The sequence below is a fragment of the Thamnophis elegans genome, chromosome 5 (genome assembly GCF_009769535.1).
Source record: "Thamnophis elegans isolate rThaEle1 chromosome 5, rThaEle1.pri, whole genome shotgun sequence".
Lineage (NCBI taxonomy): Eukaryota > Metazoa > Chordata > Lepidosauria > Squamata > Colubridae > Thamnophis > Thamnophis elegans.
In genome coordinates, this window is record NC_045545.1 from 31,158,179 (window position 1) to 31,170,860 (window position 12,682).

The window sequence follows — 12,682 nt, forward strand, 5'->3', positions numbered from 1 at the left end:
AATCAATGCATAAGAAATCTTACTGTTTCCAGCTGAGGTTGCCAGCTGTCATTCTATTTGCTGACTCAGTTAAAAGAAAACATTTTCTCTTATGAAAACATGCATGTTTTTCCTCACTCCTTTATTTAATCTTTCCTTTAACGAAGAAAATCCAAACTGAGCATCAAAAAAAATTGGCAATAAAAAAAGGTTCAAACTTTGTACTGTTGTATAGTGTCAAGCATTGACCTTTTTTATATTGGGCTATTTCTTGGAAGATGAAATATCAATATATTTATTTTACATGTCAAGCTGTGGCAGGGCTCCAGGAATAGTTTTGACCATTAGAGATGAATTCATAAATAGGTTTCATGACGTCCCACCCATGATAGCACAACAATCCTGTTGTGATCCTGTTTGTCTTAGCCCTGACTATTACCATCATTACTACTGGTTTCTATTCCCAGAAGGACACTTTGGTCTGGGCAACAGATGGACAGTTGATAGCAACGAACTGAACTCGCACCTAAAAAAAAACTTTTAATTAATTGCGCAACTATTTTAACTTTTATTCTCTCTTTACTTCTTCTTTTTTTTTTTCTCTCTCTTTGTACGGGCTATGCATGAGGTATGTATGAGATGAATGAATGTCCCACTTTTTATGATTATATTGTTGTATATTTTATGTTTTTAACGATTACGTGGGGACTGTTTGGGGGAGTGTATGAGTATGTGTGATTCGGAGGACCTGCCGGGAGTTGCGGGGGCTGGAAGGGTGGGTTGGGGGGACTAGAGACACGGGAGAGGGTCGGGGTATTGCGGTCGTAACAGGGAGGGGCAGATACGGCGGGGACTTCAGGGCAGGCCATTACCGGGAAGGAGGGTTCGCTACATTACAGAGATCCCTCCTTCCGGCCCTGGGAGTCCCACTCCAAGACCAGATGGCGTGAGTAGTCAGGACCCTGGTCTCAGGCTGTTGTCGCTAAATGCCAGGTCTGTTGTTCATAAAGCTCCTCTCGTCCGGGACTTAATTATAGACGAGAGGGCAGACCTGGCATGTATTACTGAAACCTGGCTGGGCCCAGAGGGAGGAGTCCCCCTTGTAGAGCTGTGCCCAGAGGGATTTCAGGTGCTGCATCAGCCGAGAGCCCAGGGAAGGGGTGGGGTGTGGCCGCTGTTATCCGGGAGTCGTTAGTTCCTCGCAGGGTCCCTGCTCCGGAGATTGTCGGGTGTGAGTCGTTGCTGCTAAAGTTGGACCTCAAGGGTCAAGTGGGTTTGCTGCTAACGTACCTGCCTCCCAACAGCGTTGCAGCAGCCCTCCCCTCGCTCCTCGAGTCGGTAGCCGAGCTGGCGATTGAGTTCCCTAGGCTGATGGTCCTGGGGGACTTTAATTTGCCATCGCTCGGTGAAACTCTGATGGGACGAGGGAGTTCATGGCTTCCATGACAGCCATGGGCTTGACCCAAGTAATTCGAGGCCCAACCCATACAGCGGGACAACATGCTTGACCTCGTATTTCTCTCGGAGCAGTGGATTTATGATCTTGGTCTGAGGGGGAGTGACATCATACCCCTGTCGTGGTCAGACCATTGCCTGCTGAGGCTCGACTTCCGGAGGCCAAACCCCACTGTAGGGAGGAGGAACCGACCAGGTGGTTCCGCCCCAGCGTCTTATGGAGCCATCAAGGTTCCAGACAGAACTTGGGGTTATTCCTGACACTCTCGCCCACAGTCCGGTGGAGACTCTGGCTGCTGCGTGGCACTCTGCAGCGTCAGAGGCCCTCGACCGGATGCGCCACTGCGGCCCCTCCGAGGCGGCGGATCCCGGAGGCCTCCTTGGTTCACCGAGGAGCTCCGGGAAATGAAGCGCCGGAGGAGATGCCTAGAGCACCGTTGGAGGTCCGATAAGTCCGAATCGAAACCGGCAATGGTAACCACCTGCACCAGGGAATATACTAGGGCACTTAGGACAGCTAAAAGATCACACATAGCTTCCCTGGTTGCATCCGCTGAGTCCCGTCCAGCCGCCCTGTTCAGGATAACCCGCTCCCTATTAAACAAAAGGGAGACGGGGGAACCCCTGCAGGGCAGAGCGGAAGAATATGCCCAATTCTTAGCGGACAAAATTGCTCGGTTTCGGTCGGACTTGGACTCCACACCCGCAGTTCCAGCCGAGGCACAGGGGGACCAAGTAGAACAGCTCTGGGTTGAGTTTCAGGATGTTATCCCCGGGATGTGGACAAGGCCATGAGAGCTGTAAGCTCCTCCACCTGTGTTCTGGATCCGTGTCCCTCATGGCTGGTTGCTAACTGCAGTGAGGTGACACGAGGCTGGATCCAGGCGGTTGTAACCGCCTCCCTTCGGGAGGGGAACTTCCCCACCTCATTGAAAGAGGCGGTGGTGAGACCCCTCCTGAAGAAACCATCCTTGGATCCAGCTGTTCTTAACAGTTATCGCCCGGTCTCCACCTCCCCTTTCTGGGGAAGGTTGTGAGAAGGTGGTGGCCTTTCAGCTCCAACGGTCCCTTGGAGGAAGCAAACTATCTAGACCCCTTCCAGTCTGGCTTCAGGCCCGGTTACAGCACAGAAACCGCTTTGGTCGCATTGATGGATGATCTTTGGAGAGCCAGAGATGAAGGACATCCCTCCATCCTGGTCCTCCTTGACCTCTCAGCGGCTTCGATACCATCGACCATGGTATCCCTTACGCGACGACTGCGGGGAGGTGGGAGTGGGAGGCACCGTGCTACGGTGGTTCTCCTCCTACCTCTCGGACAGGTCGCAGTCGGTGTTAGTGGGAGGGCAGAGATCGTCCCCAAGGCCCCTAAATTATGGGGGTGCCGCAGGGTTCGGTCTTATCCCCCCTGCTATTTAACATCTACATGAAACCGCTGGGAGAGATCATCCGCAGGCACGGGAATTAGATACCATCAATATGCGGACGATACTCAATTGTATCTGTCCGCCCCGTGCCAAATCAATGAAGCGGTTGACGTGATGGGCCGGGGTCTTGAGGCCGTTATGGACTGGATGAGGATTAACAAGCTTGTGCTCAACCCGGAAAAGACCGAGTGGCTGTTGTGTTTCCCTCCTAAAGATTTGGCCAACATTCCAACACTCAGGCTGGGGGGTCAAATTTTACACCCCTCAGAGAGGGTTCGCAATCTGGGAGTCCTCCTGATCCACAGCTGTCATTCGACCACCATTTAGCGGCTGTGACCAGGGGGGCATTCGCCCAGGTACGCCTGGTGCGCCAGTTGCGACCCTACCTGAACCGGGAGGCACTCACAACAGTCACTCGGGCCCTTGTGATCTCTAGGCTGGAATACTGCAATGTGCTCTACATGGGGCTGCCCTTGAGGAGCATCCGGCGACTTCAGTTAGTGCAGAACGCGGCCGCGCGAGTGATCGCGGGTGCACCTCGATTCACCCGCATAACACCTATCCTCCGCGAGCTGCGCTGGCTACCTGTCGATCTCCGGATGCGCTTCAAGGTGCTTTTACTCACCCATAAAGCCCTACATGGCAGTGGATCTGGATACTTGAGAGACCGCCTTCTGCCGATTACCTCCCTACGACCTATAAGATCGCATAGACTGGGCCTCCTCCGCATTCCATCGGCCAGCCAGTGTCGGCTGGCAACTCAAGGAGGAGGGCCTTTTCAGCAGTCGCCCCGACCCTTTGGAACGAGCTCCCCGTGGAGATTCGTACCCTCTCCACCGTCCAAGCCTTCCGCACAGCCTTGAAGAACTGGCTCGCCCGTCAGGCCTGGGGATAAGGACCGTTACCCCGCCCGAATATTGAATGTATGGTGTTGATTTTATTATATGTTGTCGTCTTAATGTTGTGTTCCCCCTCCCTTGGTTTTCTGTGAGCCGCCCTGATCCCCTCAGGGAAAAGGGCGGCCTACAAATATTAATAAAACCAAACCAAAACCAAACAAAAATATATGCCATTATCACACATCAAAAGCCACAATTAGGAATGAATCTTTTCTAATAGACTCCAGCTCTCAACGTCTGGAGCACCTTGTTTTCTTATACATAATTATTACAGTCAACTAATATGAATATGTTTGGTTACTTTTCCAGGCACCTTTAAAGAGCTTCAGGTAGGTTGTAACCATAAAATTGGGTGATTTCTCTTCAGACTGCAGCAGTTGGCTAAACCTGGAGCAAAAGGGGTATATTTTATGTTGTTCCTGAAAAAATGATGAGAGATGCTTTATGTATTGTTAACCTGGAAGAATATCTAGTTTATTGTTATCTTAGTGTGGTCAGAATCACACCTGTTGGTTTTTACATATTATTCTATCCCATTAAATCTTCGTTAATCTTTTAAAATATATACTTCATCTGTATTTGTTGACCTTCCCTGATGTATAGTTTTTCTATGCAATATCTGACCTATCTTTGTTTTAAATGCAAATTCCAAGTATACTAGTGGTGGTTTCAAATATTTTTGGAACCTACTCTGTGGGTATAGCCTCCTTTGTGGGAGTGGCTTGCCAGCCATGTGACTGGGTGGAGTGGCTTGCTGGCCATGTGACCAGGTGGGAGTGGCCAACTTGGAAAATGTGATGAAACTCACTTAACAACACTCTTGCTTAGCAACCAAAATTTTGGGCTCAATTGTGGTCATAAGTTTTCTTTCTTTCTTTCTTTCTTTCTTTCTTTCTTTCTTTCTTTCTTTCTTTTATCTCTCTCTCTTCCACTTTCTTTTTTTTCTTTTTTTTCTTTTTTCTTTTTTCTTTTTCTTTTTTCTTTTTTCTTTTTTTCTTTTTTCTTTATTCCTTCTTCTTCTTTCTCTTTCTCTCTTTCTCTTTCTGTCTCTCTCTGTCTCTGTGTGTGTGTCTTTCTGTCTCCCTCTGTGTGGATCTGTCTCTCTCCCCCTGCCTTCTCTGTCTCTCTCTGTCATTCTCTCTGTGTGTCTGTCTCTCTGTCTCTCTGTATCTCGCTGTCTCTCTCTCCTCCCTCCCCATCTGTCACTTTGTGTGTGTATTCTGTCTGTCTGTCTGTCTGTCTCTCCATCACTCTGTGTGTGTCTCTCTCTGTCTCTCTCTCTCCCTCTCTCTCTATCTCTCTCCCCCCCTTCCTATCTCTCTGTCACTCTGTGTGTATGTGTGTGTTTCTGTCTGTCTGTCTCTCACTCACTCAATCACTCACTTAATCACTCACTCTGGGTGTGTGTGTCTCTCTCTCTGTGCCACTGTCTGTCTGTCTGTCTGTCTCTCCCTCCCTCCCAACCCGCAGATGGGCTCCTGACCAGCGGAGCCTCTTCCTTCTTTTTAACCAGGTGATCTTTCCTAAGACATAAAAAGAACCTTAATTGCAGCCTCAACAAAAAGCTGGAAAGATACTGAAGCCAGGAAGCTGAAACCTGGGACTGGAGAAAAACCTTTTCTATCCCCTTACCAGCCCATTTGGAAAGACGAGTAACACGAGGGGGATCCCTCCCCCCGTAGATGCATTCCAGACCAGCGGAGCCTCATCCTTCTTTTTAACCAGGCGGTTATCTTCTTTTTAGACAGGCGATCTTTTTAACTAGGAGATCTTTAACGTCCAGGGAGTCTAAACCAAGCCGCACACCTCTCCCTGCTGCTTTTGCGGCTTCCCAGAGTGCCAAGAACCTTCATGCTCTTCTCCGTGCTCCCCTCAGCTCCTCGCGACTGCAATAGATGTCCAGAAGTGGCGGTGGCTATATGCTCAGAAAAGCAACTTCGAGAAGGTCCTTTGCTAGAATGCAGGTTCTAGGACACCCGAAGGACCTTCCCGAAGTTGCTTTTCTGAGCACGGGGAAAACGGATGGTATTTTGTCCCTTCTGTCTCCCCGTTGCTCAGAAAAGCAATTCTGGGAAGGTCCTTTGGTGGCGGCAGGCATCCTAGAACCTGCCTGCTAGCAAAGGACCTTCCCAAAGTTGCTTTTCTGAGCAATGGGGAGACAGAAGGGATAAAATACCATCCGGCCGGGCCGGGTATACAGGGCTAGGGGTGGGGCAGGCTTACTTCCAGGTCTGGTGACCAACCGGTTCGCGAGAACCAGTGGGGACCGGCAGCAACCCACCCCTGAAGTATACATACCTTTAGAATATAGTTTCCCCAAGTATACATCTTGTTCTGATGCATCATATATACATATATAGAATATTCAGAGATATATACATTTATTCAAATAAATGTGATGATATAGGTATCGTCACATTTATTTGAATAAACGTGACAATACCTTCTGCCTACCAGACATCTGGAAACTAGTCCTAGTCAACAACGAGCCCCACCCACCACCCAGGCCGTTACAATACGAAACAACAATAGACACACAGCCAGCACAAATCAGCACCAACTACCAATCATGATACAACCACACAACCAATCATTGCACTTACTGAAACAAAGCCAGCATTCCACACACCCCCACCAAGATTTATAGAAAGACAGCAGATCCGATCACACTTTAAGCCCAAAACCTAGCCTGAAAATGGCGAGTGAGACCTCGCTGAAACGTTGCCAAGACAATCTCAATCTACCCGAATACAACAAGACCAGTTGGTGCTTATCATTAAAACAATCTCAATTCTGGTTCAGAAACTGATGCAAACCTGGTACTATTTATTTATTTTGTGAATGTTTTTAATATTTTAATTATTTTATAGGTTTTTTTTAATTGTAAGTCACTCACTTGGTTGAGTTGGGCACTTATAGAAAATGGATGGATGGATGGCTAGATGGATGTTCCCAAATTAAACAAGTGTGGTGCTGGAAGTCTTACTAGAATTTTGCCAAAAAGGAATTAGATAGCGATGTATTCTTTTTTCTTATCACATACTATACAGTACACTATATGTTTATATTTTCATGTACTGTTTCACTATGTAGAAGAGAATTAAGCTAGAATGTATTTTAGCTGCTAAAGTTTTATACTTAAGTCATACTTCTAACCTATTCGTGGGTAGACACCCTTGTAGTAGATTGATCTTTCTCATCTTCAATACAATTATATCTGAGAAACAGATACTCTTAAAGTTTGAAATGATCTCATTGCCACTTGGTATAAAAAAGAATCCTTAGCCTTTGATGGCCTCATTCTTGACATGAATCCACAACCTTGAACCTTGATGGTATCATTCTGGGCTGGAATGCAAAGATAAAATAGACATGTCCATCTTGTCCTTGGTGAAAATCATTGAGATGAGACTATTGAAAAGCAGATGTGCTTAATTATGGTCCACAGCCTAAATAAGACTCAGAAGTCTACATGGTTTGAAAATTTAATGGAACCTAACTAGGAGGTGCTGTATGTTTGCTGACTTGGTAGAGATCCAGCCATTGTCTTATGTTTAGGTTTTCCTGACTGGCAGAAGGGACATATAAGTTCCTTCTTTATCTTACTTTATTCTTCAGAATTCTTGAGTATTCTCTGATTGCTACTTTGAATTATCTAAATATTCTTAAGCATCCCTGAATATCTTTTTATTAATATTCTGTTATATATGGCATTTTTTATATTGCTTCGGATTAAAGCCTTAATTATTCATACTTTGCAGTCATTGCTTCTCTCAATTCAAAATTATCTGTAACCAAACTACTATGCTTGGGCAGAAGCAATACACTAAATGACCAAAATACATAAATGGCACAATATGACACAACTACAATTCAACCAAAAATTCTTACATTCTCCAAAGAATGTGGGCTCTGATATGTCTACCAGCAACAGCATTTTTAATCTTACTTTTGTTACAATCCCTTTCCCTTTTAAGTAAAGCTCTGCACCAGAACTCAGAACACTTTTTTTCTATTCCACATTGATGGTTCAATTTTTTTCTGGATACCGAAATAGATTTTGTCTGGATGACACAAGGATGGAATGTTTGCCCACCAAAGTATGATATGATGTGCCAATTGCTTCTATAGACTTGAATGGCTTTCTATTTTCATTAAATCTCAGTGGTATATTGAAAGATTTTCTCATCACATCTAGCCAGCATTCACACTGAACTGCATTAGACTGTAGCCAAAATCATACATAAAACGTATGCAGGATTTTAATGTATTTACAGTGGGATTTTCACTAATACTCAGAAGATTGTTCAGTTAAACCAGAAGCCAAATGAAGAATCATCAAATCAAAGGGCTTTCCCCACATCAGCAATTTCCTCCTATTCCTTAGGTGAAAGTGCATTATTTTGAGAAAGCCCACAGCATTATAATTGCTATTTCTCCAAAATAAGAACAGCAAAGTTACTGTTCACCCATGTGGCAGGACTGCAGGTATTGGGGGCTACTGTCAGAGAAAGAATAGACATTAGAAGAGAGAGAAGCAGAGAAGTGAGGGTACTAATAAAGGAGATATTTGTAGCTGAGGTTTGACATGAGGAGTCCTTGGTGCTCTTTGAGCTTGCTTGTTTTCTTGCAGACGTTTCATTACCCAAACTAGGTAACATCATCAGTGCATGGTTTTTGTCTCCCTAATGTTTTTCCCCTCTCTAGCAAACTTCCACAATGCAGTGGAACAGGAACAGCAACCTCAAGAAATATATTCCTAATCTAAACCTTGATAGAGGAAAAAAGAAATTTTAATTACCAGGGAAATACTGTTGTCTCTAGAAGCTGAAGTAGCAGGTGATGGAGACAAAGAACTTTGTGTCCAGATAGAAGGGAGTTGTCCTTCAGCAGACCACTGTGGTGGGGGCTTTCAGGACATCAATCTCCCCCAGACTTCTCTACACAAATCAGAATGTTCATAAAGGAAGTTGTAGTGTGTTGCTGATGGAAAATAGATGCAGAAGGGATTCCTATGGGGGGGGGGGAAGCATATTCCAGAGGAATAAGACAAAGGAAAATGTAGGTAGTTTGATTGGAAGGACAAGGATCAAGTCAGTTCCAATTCTCATATTAAATCTTTAATTGTACAAGTAGTTTGCTTTAGTTGGGCAAGATTCTGTATATAGGTGAGGAACAATAAAGCAAACTGCTTAAAAATAACTCTGCATGTCTTTCTTTGTTTTTAGAGCCTGACAATGACACACTCCTACCATATCATTTTGATCTGTCTTTGGACTGGCTGATACGGAGACTTCATATACGGACTCATTCTCAACCAACCATTAACAGCCCATCTTGCTTCTGGGGTAAGAATAATGTGTGGATGATGCCAAAGAGTTCCCAATTACAGGAAGTACAATTTTTTTAAGGAGACAAATGAAATGGCTACTTCAATGTTCATAGTGACCCTTTTTACTTTCTTTCTCATTTTTAGTGTCCTCCAGGACTATTTGACATCATAATTCCCAGCCATCTGGCCAAAGAATATTACTGAAATTGCCCTGGTAGTCTAGAGCTTTCCATATGAAAAAAAATCAGATCTAGAATTAAAAGACAAAAGCATAATTAAGCTTAGAAATTTAATATATTAATGTAAGCTATATAGGTAGTCCTTTGGCTTCAAAGAAAACATAGTGTAATGTTCATCTGATGGCATAGAGGTGGTTCTGCAGTCCAGTCTGGAATTGCAGAGCAGGGTGGAACCACCAGCTGAAGGGGAGGTCGTCTCTCTAGGGGGAATAAATACACATTCCAGCTTAGGTCTTTCCCACTCTCCAGTATTCCATAGAGCAACTGGTGAGGTATAAAGTAGTTGCCCATTCTGATGATATATCCCAACCACCGTACCTGGGCTGTGATAATCAAGGTCTGATGGACTATATAGGTTATAATTTAATCAATGCTACACCTGGAAGAAGGTTTGTCATCAATGAAACCCAAACTAGAAATTATAATTGCATCTCATGAGTGAACTAAAACTGTATCTCCACTGTGGCATTCTGTATTAGCCTGGTACTTTGGAGAAAACAGACATCTGGGTCAAGTGTCTGACATTACTTTCCTTGCCAATGTCACTCTCCCTTAATTGCTCTGTGGACAACAGAAGCAATGACTATTCATAAATAATTTTTTTTTGTTTCAAGACCAAAAAATAATTGCTATCTCCTCCAGTTCTTCTTCACTTTCCTTTTGTTCTTAATAAACTCATTTCCCTCTGTTGCATTAATTTTTTTAACCCTCCATAAATAAGAAACAAACCCTAGAGGTAATTTTCCTAAACATTTCATCTGAGAGGGTGGGGGGAGGAATGGGAATGAAAAGGTCATGTATGAACTTTCAGTCATTTGGAAATGTACTTTGAAACTTAAGCCTGGAAAAGTTTAAGGAGGGAGAGCTGATAAATGCTTCCATATGATTTATTGAATACACACACACCTTTTAAAATGAACTTCTGCAGTAAGAAGATTTTTTTTGCATGCTCTGAAACCTTCTGTAGCTTCAGAGAAATTCTTACAGCAGAGACGTATTCAAAGAGAATGGTGCCCCACAACAAATAAATACCAAAAGCATAATGGGCAGAAGAAAGGGTTCACAGGTAGCCCTCAACTTACAACCATTCCTTAATGCCATTCAAAGTTATAATGGCACTGATAAAAGTGACCTATGACTGATTTTCATACTTATGACCCATTGCAGCATCCTCATGGTCACATGACCAAAAATTGTGCACTTGGCAACTGGCATGTATTTATGACGGCTGCACTTTCCTGGAATCATGTTTTCATGTTCTGGAGAACTGGTAGCAGAGATTTTTAGTAGTTTGGAGAACCGGTAAATACCACCTCTGACTGGCCCCGCCCCCATTTATTCTCTGCCTTTTGAGTCCCAGCTGATCAGGAGGGAATGGGGATTTTGCAATAACCTTCCCTGGAATGGGGAGGGAGTGGAGATTTTACAGTATTCTTCCCCTGCCACGCCCACCAAGCCATGCCCACCAAGCCATGCCACGTCCACCAAGCCACGCCTACAGAACCGGTAGTAAAAAAATTTGAATCCCATCACTGGCTCAATTGTAGTCGTAAGTCCAGCACTATTGTACATGGGAGAAAATTATAAAGAATAAGCTAAATAGAATTTTCCTCTTCCTGCTTCAAGTCGACACAGTAATGATATCTGAGAAAGCATGTTAATGAACTTTTCACAAACACATTAGACATTTCTGGAACAATTCTGTCATAATCTGGGATATCATACATTTATCACAACGTTTTTGAACAGTGTAAACCAGTATTATTCAACCTCAACAACTTTAAGGTGTATGCATATCAACTTCCAGGATTCCCTAGCCAGATTGCTAAGAATTCTGGGAATTGAAGTTTCTACATCTTAAAGTTAGATAGACTTTTATTCCTCCCCTGATCTACAGAGGTCTGGATGCTTTGCCTTGGATACTGTGTCACCTAAGCCTACCTGTGTTTAGCACACTTCATGGATGGATACTACATAGGGGTAGCTTGCTTCTTCTTGCAAATATCATTTTACAAAGTGCAAAAATCTTAGGAACCTTCTGGGTGATTTGTTTGCTCTATTTAATAAGAGAATGTTTTAAAGGGATATTTTCTAATACAGTAATCTCCATTAGGAAAGGGGGAAGACAAAATCTGGACTTAATATTCTTTAAAGGAAGGTGTTAATTCAGTATGGTTATTACACTGTATTTCAAAGATAGTAAATAAGCCTTGCTCAGTTGGGGCCTTCCTGCTCATTTCACTGCATGTGACTTTGATTTTGTCTTTCTAAATTTTGCCCAGATGGCACCAGTGCATAGAACATCAGTTACAAAAATGTAAACTACACAGTGGGTATGACAGTCCATCTGGAAGGATCAGCCCAATCCAACCTTATGATAGCAATACAGATGCCTTCACTTGCCAGTTCCACTGACTCTGAAATTGCTCTACCTTTGCAATTGTGTATTGTGCACAAGCATGTACAAGCATGCCAAATGGGCATTTCTTTGATTCAGAAACACCCTCCATTTTTCTCCAATAAAATGTATGTTTTATCTCCTTGTTAGACTTTAGCAACTCCAGTACCAACTTAAAGGAAACTGAAATCCTGCAGAGTTAACAATTAAAAGAAGATTCGACTAAGTAAAATCATAATATGTTTAGCAATTAAAATCACAATGTAATTGATTAAAAAGGAGGAATGAAAAACTAAAATTGTAAAACTGAGTTGCTTACCAGTAGTGGTGTATAACTTATCCTTTGCTCAAGGTGAAGATAAGTTCAATTAAAAAAAAGATTAGCTAATTTCTCTTCCTACTTATCCAGCCCTTAATTAACTTGAGCTTGGCCATGCTTCTAATGGCATTACTGTGCTAGAAATTTATTTTAATGAATTAAAACTCATATATTTCCATTCAGATTCTCCACGTATATTTTAACATAGTGAATATCTCACATAAAGTCAACCGGTATTTCTCCTAGTGATTTTCACCTGATCAACTTGCATCCATTCTATAAGCCTGGCTAATTTTGCATTAATATTCTTGCTGCTTTAGTTATCTGAACAAGCTCTGCACACACAGTAAGGTTTCATAATTTTAAAATAATAATCCATTGTACCAGTTTCCATTGACAATAATGCCTCTGTTTGATCAATAGGCAGAAATCAAGTTTTTTTTCCCGCTTAGTACGAGTCTAAGAAAAAACTTCTGGAGACATGGATGTAGAGAAGGTTCCTGACAGTTTTTAACCTTAAGTTAAGGGTTTAGTAATGCCGAATACTATGTAAGAGAAAGGAATACAAAATCAACTTGGTTGATCAGGAATCGACAATTCGTAATTTACAAAATGCCAGAAAATCTTAGGGACTT